Source organism: Mercenaria mercenaria, chromosome 18 (assembly GCF_021730395.1).
Source record: "Mercenaria mercenaria strain notata chromosome 18, MADL_Memer_1, whole genome shotgun sequence".
Classification (NCBI taxonomy): Eukaryota; Metazoa; Mollusca; class Bivalvia; order Venerida; family Veneridae; genus Mercenaria; species Mercenaria mercenaria.
The window spans coordinates 53,668,543-53,678,253 of record NC_069378.1 but is presented as its reverse complement, the minus strand read 5'-3'; the positions used below and the strand labels follow the sequence as shown (position 1 = coordinate 53,678,253).

General features: G+C 35.9%; 1 long non-coding RNA gene across 1 annotated transcript; it reads left to right on the top strand.

Annotated features, from left to right (window-relative positions):
- The first annotated feature begins 6,858 nt into the window (after positions 1-6,858).
- Positions 6,859-9,385, top strand: LOC128550724 (uncharacterized). The gene is made up of 3 exons (XR_008368397.1): positions 6,859-7,097; positions 7,743-7,925; positions 8,950-9,385. It is a non-coding gene; the product is annotated as an uncharacterized LOC128550724 (long non-coding RNA).
- The last annotated feature ends 326 nt before the right edge of the window (positions 9,386-9,711 follow it).

Below are 9,711 nucleotides of genomic sequence, written 5' to 3'. Positions count from 1 at the left end.
TTCATTCAATAATAGCGAGTATGTCCAGAAGGAAGGAGTGGCGATAGGGTCAAAGCTAGGTCGTAATTTTGCTTGTTGCTACATGCGCAAATGGGACGAGAAGTTGATGGAGAATGAAAAAGTACCAATGTTTTACAAGCGTTACATTGATGATGGATTTGACTGTGGCAACATGGACTAGAAGACCAGTTAAAATTCAGAGATTTTGCGAATCAGATACACCCGAACATAAAAGTGGAATTAAGGTGACATACAACAAGAATAGAATTTCTGGACACGACAGTCAGAATTGAAAAAATAATGAAATTACAACAGTCTTATATTCGAAACCGACGGACAAACACTTATATTTAAACTGGAAATCAGATCACCCTCAAAACGTAAAAAAGGCAATTCCGTATGGATTAGGAGTAAGATTGAAAAGGATTTGCTCGACGGAAGCCGACTACGCCAAACACAGACAGGAACTAAGAGGCCAGCTAAGGAGGAGGGTTTACAGCGGAAAGTTTATTGAAAATCAGCTGGATAGAGTAGACAAGATAGATAGGGCTGAACTAATAACACCACAGAAACTCAAAAAGAGAAAATGAAGAGGGTACCTGTAGTAGTGACTTACTCCAGACATCTCCCGAATTTACATAATATGTACGTAAACATATGAACACTTTACACAAATCAGAACGAATGAAACATATATTCAGTGACACCCCAATTGTGGCTTACCGCAGGGACACGAATATTTCTGACCTTTTTGGTACATGGAAAGACAAACAAGGTTATGAAGCAGTACCAAACGGGCGATTTGAAACCAAGATGTAACAGAAAGTGCGTGGTATGTGAAATGATAGACAAAGGGAGGCACAATAATGACAAGGCTATAGCGGCACGGATAGAGCGAACTCAAACCTGCCAGGCATGGAACCTGGTATATGGGATAAACTGTATCCAGTGTGATAAAATTGTGTATATTGGTGAAAACGTCAAGATCGCTGAAGGAGAGATTGCGAGAACATGAAGCGGACATACGCTGAAACGTACGAAACCATGGCAGAACATTTCAATACGCCTGGTCATAGCATAGGTGATGTCGGGGTGTCGGTGTTAGAACACATGAAGGAAAACAGTAGATACTACCGACAGATCAAGGAGCTTGAGAGGATCCACGTGTTGCAGACAGAGGCGCCAAATGGACTTAACACGAAAGTGAAACTTGGGGTTCTTTGGAGAGAATATAAATAAACTCAATCAAATTGATGCTTAAGTAACATTTAATATCCGGAGGTATTTTGGGGTTAAGTAAGCGTTTTTGTATTAATTTTGGTTGTTTGTCCTGCGACCCATTAATATGTTCTCAATATGTATTTCTTTTATATATTATGTCCTTTTTTCTGCCTTTAACGCACATTTGTGTGAGTTTCGAATACATACTTGTCATAGTTTACTGGTTCCGTTACTTATATAGATTGTTTTTTTGTAATTACTTCCCTTTATACGTAAAATTTGCCTATTTTTTTATAGTTTCTATTTTGTTTGATGATAAACTATTCGTTTTTAAATTAATTTTGTTCATTTTAGTAATGATTTAATGGTTAATTGCAAAATTTTATGAGTATCTTTGTTTGTTTTAGCTTTTTGTTTGTCATATATCTATGGTATATAAACTTTCATTGTCGTCCCAAAGCATTGATAAGGATATACTTTTATCTCCCATGTTCACTAGCTTGATGTGTTTTTGCACATTAAGTCTTTTATAATATTTTTTAATCGTAACTTCATTAGGCCAGAAGGCAGTCTTTGTGCATCATAAATGTGTATCGATTTTTAGCAGGATTTGACGTTGACGTTTAATAACGTTACGTCAGTTCCGGTTTTGTATTTCAAATGTTGTTATATTATGAGACGCCATGATGTAGAGTAATTCTCGGAATTTGTCATTTTGATAAAGGCCTTATGGCCGAAACGTTAATAAAACTGAGTGAGAACTATAGAGTCTTATAATACAAATGGTTATGTTGTAACCCAGCATCAGGTATAACAATTTGTATAACTATGCCTCATTTGAATGCCTGAAAAATAAAAGGATATAGTCAATAATCTTTGGCTTCCTTGGAAATCGTTAGATAATACGTCAATGTCATATCAAACAGATTCTTTAATAGGGCTAATCACGTTAAAGGGAGAGAAATCCGTGCTTCTTGTCATCATGAAACAGACAGTTTTTCCCCATGTTACATTTCTTCTACTATTTCACTAGTTTATATCTCACTTTTTTCCGCAGTTTTGTAGATTGAATTTCAAGACATGAATATCACTCTATGTACATGTATAGTACTTTCCGATTTCTTTTTTTACCACCTGCATCCAAAATCAATAATCTAAAGCATATTTTCAGTTGTATTATTTCTCAGTATGGAAGTTTTCGTCCTTGCCAGCAAGTGCATAATATTTATATTGATACCGGTATTTATTTATAATGGCAAGTATTTTTAGTGTTGTTTTTTTAAATCACTACCATTTAGCATTTAGTTTTTTTCTGGTCACAGAAGCCATACCAGCCCTACAGATTCTACATTCCTATTACGAGCGATTAACCGATTTTCCGTTATGAGGGAAGGGTGTGTTTTTGTTGTTGTTGGTTGTTTTTTTTTTTGTGGAGGGTGGGGGGTAGGGGTCATAAATTTTAGTGAATTAGACTAAGCGAGCAATTCGCAGTGCTTAAATTCGTCAATTTTCCAAGTTTAATGAGAAAAATATAGGGATTTAATTGTTGTAGGTTAGGATTTAATTATGTACATGGATACTACAGCGTAATCCACGCAAATAATTTTCTTATGAAAATAGATAATTTTACGGTGTAGATTCTACTTTTATTTTTTTTCAACTATGATTCTAAACTAAAATACTTTTGACCGTTTTCATTTACAACATATTGGATACAATGAGAAAACAATTTTCTATCTACAGTATGCTTATATTGCATACATCTGCAATCGTTATAATAGCAATAAGTGAGCCGTGCCATGAGAAAACTAACATAGTGGCTTTGCGACCAGCATGGATCCAGACCAGCCTGCGCATCCGCGCAGTCTGGTCAGGATCCATGCTGTTCGCTAACGGTTTCTATAATTGTAATAGGCTTTGAAAGCGAACAGCATGGATCCTGACCAGACTGCGCGGATGCGCAGGCTGGTCTGGATCCATGCTGGTCGCAAAGCCACTAGGTTGGTTTTCTCATGGCACGGCTCAAGTGTGTTCGGTTAAAAATGCTGTTTTTTAAGCAAGATTATAGAGCTTCTGAAACTTAAACTTTCAACTATTTTTAAACAAGAAATTGAATCCGTTACAGCGATGATTTCAAACAGGTTATCTACATTTTCAAAGCAATTTTAGCAAATTCATTATTCTTTATGTCATTGAGTAAATGTACTTTTGTATACTATCTGGTTCGATTGAGCTACCCCAGACAGTGTTTACTTAAATTGGTTTTATATTGACTGCTTTGACATCAACCTATAATCTATGAAATGAAAACATCGTTTCACTAGATACTAGAGGTTTTGTTTTATATATATTTTTACTGATGATATATTTTGGATACTTATCCATTCATATACTGTAAAATTAAAAGTTATCTCGAGGTCTTTTTTTTTTTTCTATAATACGTAATTTCAATGTCAATTTTCGCGTTATCAGCAATATGAAAGTCAGCTTTGCCGATGATTCTACTTAAAAAAACACCAGAAAAGATTTTTTAAATTGTCTTCAATTTCCCCACAATGCAAATAGGTTATGGTATCGGGACAAATGTGTTTACGGCATGCATTTATCAAGTGATTAACTAGTCATTTTACCACAAATTTTAGCATTTCTATTAGGATTGACTCATTTTACGCTTGTGAGAGCATATACACAGTATCTAGTTATGAAAAATAATGCTCTTTTCTTCTGTAGTAGTGTAATACAATAGTAAGTAGGTGTTTTACTTACCTTGTTGACGAAAAATAAACACGTGTTCGGAAAATACCTTATCACTAAATAGCAATATCCGGTGTACGCATCCCCACCGTGTTTATGTATACCTAGTAAAACCGCTTGCAGGATTCTTAAGTCGTCCTAATGTACCGTTATCACTTTTTTATTTATTGTTACCATCTATTTCTGTTTAACAGGCTTATTATAATGTTTTGTAGAGAGGAAAGGTGATATTCTGAGATAAACAGTCTTTGTTAAACCATTTTTGTTAGCCAAAACTTTCAATCTATGTGATAGAAAAATTAATCATTAAATTTTGAGAAAATGTCATTGTAAAAAAAAAACTAAAGGTGTTGTCGTCTTAACACAATGTTATTTTTAAAAGATAGCCTGGGGTTCGAAAGGCTGACAATATGAGCAGTTTAGATAATGATGTGTGTGTGTGTGGGTGTGCGTGCGTGTGCGTGTGCGTGTGCGTGTGTGTGTGTGTGGCGAATAGGGCTGTTGGAGGTTGGGGATAATATGGGTGTTTTACTGAAGGAATTTTGTAGGGGTGTCATACAAAGAATATCTGTGTGAAATTATTTAGATTTAAAAGATTTTATCGCATATAGCGTTATGTAGAAAGCATTGCCTCCTAACAGCTTTGTGTTATAACGAAAAGGAAAGGTTTGAAGGACTTTGGTAGAGAGTCACGTAAAACATATGACTATTAAGTTATAGCGGTTTCAGGTGAGAAGATTTTTTAGATTTTCAGTTTTCCATATCCATATATGAATAACAAGCCTTGCCCTCCTGGTGGCCATGTATTTTAATGAAACAGATTGGACAAAACTTAAGTGATTGTCACAAAAGAACATTGCTATAAAGTTATTTCAAATTTGGGCCATCGGAAGAGGATGGCACTCATAAATCTGCATGGCTAACTAAAATTTGAAGGAATTTGAAAGGAGACCACTCAAAGAACACTACTGTGATGTTTTGTAGAAAGGGTTTGATAGTATAGGAGAAGATGTTTTTCGGATATATTGTAAACGAACTAAGAACGAATGACACACCTTGAACGATCCTAAAAGCTCACTTAGAGCAATTCATGCTCATGCTAGCTAAAACGTAATACTCGATTATGAAAGGTACATAGTTAAAGTGCAAACGTACTTGCAACAAATATGTTTCGCTTGTCTAGCTTTAATATTTCAGAAAAGCACATATGTGGTACATGATTTTGGTACATTAAACTTATGTGTTGTACCTTGGGATTCGAATAAATAAATTTAATATAAATTTTATTGTTTTGTTTAAAATGTTAATGTCAAGATTTCGTGAGCACAAATTGCACAAATATATCATAAATCTTATTTTTTTAAATGGTTGAACCTGTTTAGAGACAGTTGCAAGACAAAAGTCGAAGCACATACTTCACTGACGAGTTTTGATAATTGAATTAGTTCAAAACAACCCATGAATTACATGTTAATCTACCAAATGTACAGTTCATTTAAAACGCTCTATTAATACAGTCTACATATGACACTGTGCGAATATGAAGCAGAGATTTTTTTATGAAATTTAAATTTTAATGTACTATAGCTATTAATTCTTCAAATAGTAATAATGTAACTCGTAAACCGGCTACACTCTCGGCCATCATTATTTTTTAATACATGCTTTGTACGGCACACTAGAAATCGAATTATCAATTTATCATTTAGCTATGGTGGCTGATTTCTGCCATCTCGTTCTGGCGTGTTGGCGCGTTTGCAGGGCGCCAGTACGCCAGGACGCCAGGACGACAATTATACGCGCCAAGACGACAAACAAGGCATTTGTCGTTCTGGCGGGGGCGCCAACACGCTAAATTGGGAAGTTGTCGTTCTGGCGTTCTGGCGTCTTGGCGCGTTTGCAGGGCGCCAACACGCCAACACGCCAGGACGACAATTATACGCGCCGACACGTTGGCGCGTTCATTTGTCGTCTTGGCGTGTTGGCGCGTTGGCGGGGGCGCCAAGACGCCAACACGCCAAGACGACAGATGAACGCGCCAAGACGACAAAATCCATATTTGTCGTTTTGGCGCGTTCATTTGTCGTCTTGGCGCGTTGGCGGGGGCGGGGGCGCCAACACGCCAACACGCCAAGACGACAAATGAACGCGCCAAAACGACAAATATGGATTTTGTCGTCTTGGCGCATATAATTGTCGTCCTGGCGTGTTGGCGTCTTGGCGCCCTGCAAACGCCAACGCGCCAACACGCCAAGACGACAAATGATCGCGCCAAAACGACAAATATGGATTTTGTCGTCTTGGCGCGTATAATTGTCGTCCTGGCGTGTTGGCGTCTTGGCGGCCTGCAAACGCGCCAACACGCCAGAACGAGATGGCAGAAATCAGCCACCATACCAAGACGACAAATGAACGCGCCAAAACGACAAATATGGATTTTGTCGTCTTGGCGCGTATAAGTGTCGTCCTGGCGTGTTGGCGTCTTGGCGCTCTGCAAACGCGCCAACACGCCAGAACGAGATGGCAGAAATCAGCCACCATACTTATGAGATTTGTAAATAAATAAACTCTATCATATAAGTTGTCATTATTATAATGATGACATTTTCTTATGTCATTAAAGCATATTGTTTTAAAAGTCACATTTAAAAAAAGAAAATTTGTACTCTTTGTTAATTTATCGTATATCATAAGATCGTTTAAGAGGGTCTATTAAAAGTACATTGAAAATCGGTTAAGGGTAAACACATTTCAAAGCGCAGCGTCTAGACATGAATTAAATTTATTGGCTGGAACATTTTAATAGCATGTAATAAAATGTAATGTCATTATTCATTTTCAATCATTGTCCTTTCTCAAATTGTATGCATACTGCACGTTTAAACTCTAAAACGTAGCTCAGATAGGCCAATGCAGCATTCTGTGATATGGCATTCGTAGTTAAATCTTCTAGTATTGTAACAAAACTCAATAAAAAATCTAGTTACTATTGCTGTGTTCCGCACTGCAAATCAAACGGAAGATTGGATCTGAGTCTAAGCTTTCATCATATTCCAAAAGATGAGTTTCTGAAAGAAAAATGGATTTTAATGACTGGACGGGATGCCGATCCTCTTTTTCATGTATGTATCCTATGGTCTTGGAGATTATGTGGATGTTTTAATAACTGGAAGAGATGTCGGTCCTCTGTTTCATATAAGCAGTCAAAGCTTTCAACATATTCCAAGTGTTATTGAACGCAGATTGTAATGATCGAAAGGTATGCCAGTCCTCTGTTTATGTAAGTAGCCTAAGCTTCCATCATATTCATTATTGAAGGCAAATTGGGTTTTAAATACTGGAGAGGATAACGGTCCTCTGTTCTGTGTAAGTACTCCACCATATTTAGATGATTGATGGCAAACTGGATTTTAAAGAAGGAAAATGGTGACGATTCCCTGTCTCATGTAAGTAGTGTAAGATTCCAGCATATTCTACAACTGTAGTTTTAGAAAGCAAAGTGGATTTTAATGTTCAGAAAGGTTGCCGGATTTCTGTTTCACGTAAGTAGTCTTAGTTTACATTATATTAAAAAAGACGAGATTATAAAGATGATGTGGAAAGGATGAGGTCTTCTTTTGCATGTAAGTAGGTATTTTGGTGTAAAATTTATTTCATTTTAAATCAGTAAATGAATAACTATTGACCATGTTAACTATTTATCATGATGTCAACATATCAACACCTTTCAGTACATGATAAGATAATTTTTAAATTGATTTTTTTAGAAATCTTCCGTTGTTTGTTCTAAACATTTCATGAAAGAAAACTACACGGGTTGGGGACCAGTAAGGAGACGATGAAAAAATTAATGCAGTCCCCAGTATTTTCGAAGTGACAGAAAACAAGATCATAAAACCGACAATAAAACGGAAGGTCATTATATCAGATATGGAAGAGAGCACCAAAAGGTTTGACTACATTATTGAAAGTCAGTGCTTCTCCAGTTCAGTACTTTTTGTTTATTTTTATATATGCTCACCCAGTGTTCAAATATATACATTTACCTATACCCCTGTTTCCAAGTTAACTGATGTATGGGCAACTGTGTTCTGTGAATGTTTTTTCCTGCTGGATTTTAGCCTTTTATTTTCTTGGCGTATACAATGCTTATTTGTTACTCAATTTACATAACTATGATTTTGGTCGTCGAAGACATTTTTGTCAAACGCTTATGTGTTTACGGCTCGGTGTGTCTATAAGCATGTAAAAATGTGTTCCAAAGACAAAGGCGTGATACTGCGTAGCAAATAAAACGTAGATAAATGGCTGCATATAAATTGCTTTTTGATCTCTAAATGTGTGTAAAAAGTAATTGTCATATGAAAAATACATGTTCTTGAGGTAAGGAACACACATTTTTCGTAAAATAAATGCAACAAGTATCATTTCAAAATTAAATTTCAAGTATCTTGAAGTAAAATGCTGGGTCATGTTGAATTTAAGATATTGAGTTTCAACTGTAGCTCCTGTACGCGGAAGGGTGTCGACTTTAACCGTCAGCAACATTTTCACACATTGCAGAACAAAAATACTGCTTCACAAACACATAACATTCAAATGTAGTTTTTAATTACTATAAAATCGTGATGCACTTGGTATGTTTTTTTAACAAATACATATCAACAGACAATATTTACTTAGCTTCGGAGTTTTATGACAGCCATTCGTATTCATTCCTTCCACTACATTAGATATATTTTTTTCAGTACATTTTAATCATTCGATCCAACAAAATTTCTAATGAAAACTTTTTTCTTATCAGTGTATTAAATGCAGTAAAATTAAATAAATAAATAAACATTAAATTAATAGGTGGATGGCTCTCCGATCCCTATTATACCATTATACGGGGATAATAAACGGGGTTACCATCTGGGCCTCAAAAAATAAAAAGGCACTATCTTTAAACAGTCTAATTTCATTTAATTTCAGACATAAACATTCAGGAGATAAGCATCTAGTAGCTAGAGTCAGAACAGGAGAGATATCGTCAAATGCGCCTCTAAACACAGCTTATGAACAAGAAATCCTTGAACTGAGGGAAGAATTACAACACAAAAACGAAGAAATTCACAGGCTAAACAAACAGCAATGGAAAAGTTTTTCGTGAACAGATTTTGCACTGACGACAAGATGATTCAGTTTTATACTGGATTTAATTCATATACATTGTTACTGTCTTTCTTTGAGTTTATAGAGCCAACAGCAAACAACAGAGCAAGTACTATGAAAGTGTAGAAACAATAAGTCTTGCCGGCAGACGGAGAAACATGTTGCTGATAGACGAGTTTTTCATGTTTCTCTGTCGGCTTAAAGTTGGATTTTTAGAACAAGATCTAGCAGTGCGATTCAATTGTTCATTAGCCACAGTCAGTAGAAAAATTTTGACTTGGGTAAATTTTCTTTACATAATTCTTGGACAAATTCCAATATGGCTTCCTAGGCACATTATTGATGAGTTGATGCCAGAATGCTTCAAAACACTGTATCCTAAAACAAGGGTCATTATTGATGTACAGAGATAAAAACACAGCAGCCCTCATCTCTAGTTTTACGATCTCAACTCTATTCAAAGTACAAAGGTGCATATACATTTAAATGTCTCCTTGGTATTACGCCTCACGGAGCTATTTCTTTACTGTTTACAGGATGTATATCTGACGTTGAAATCACTTTAAGTTATCAGACATTCTT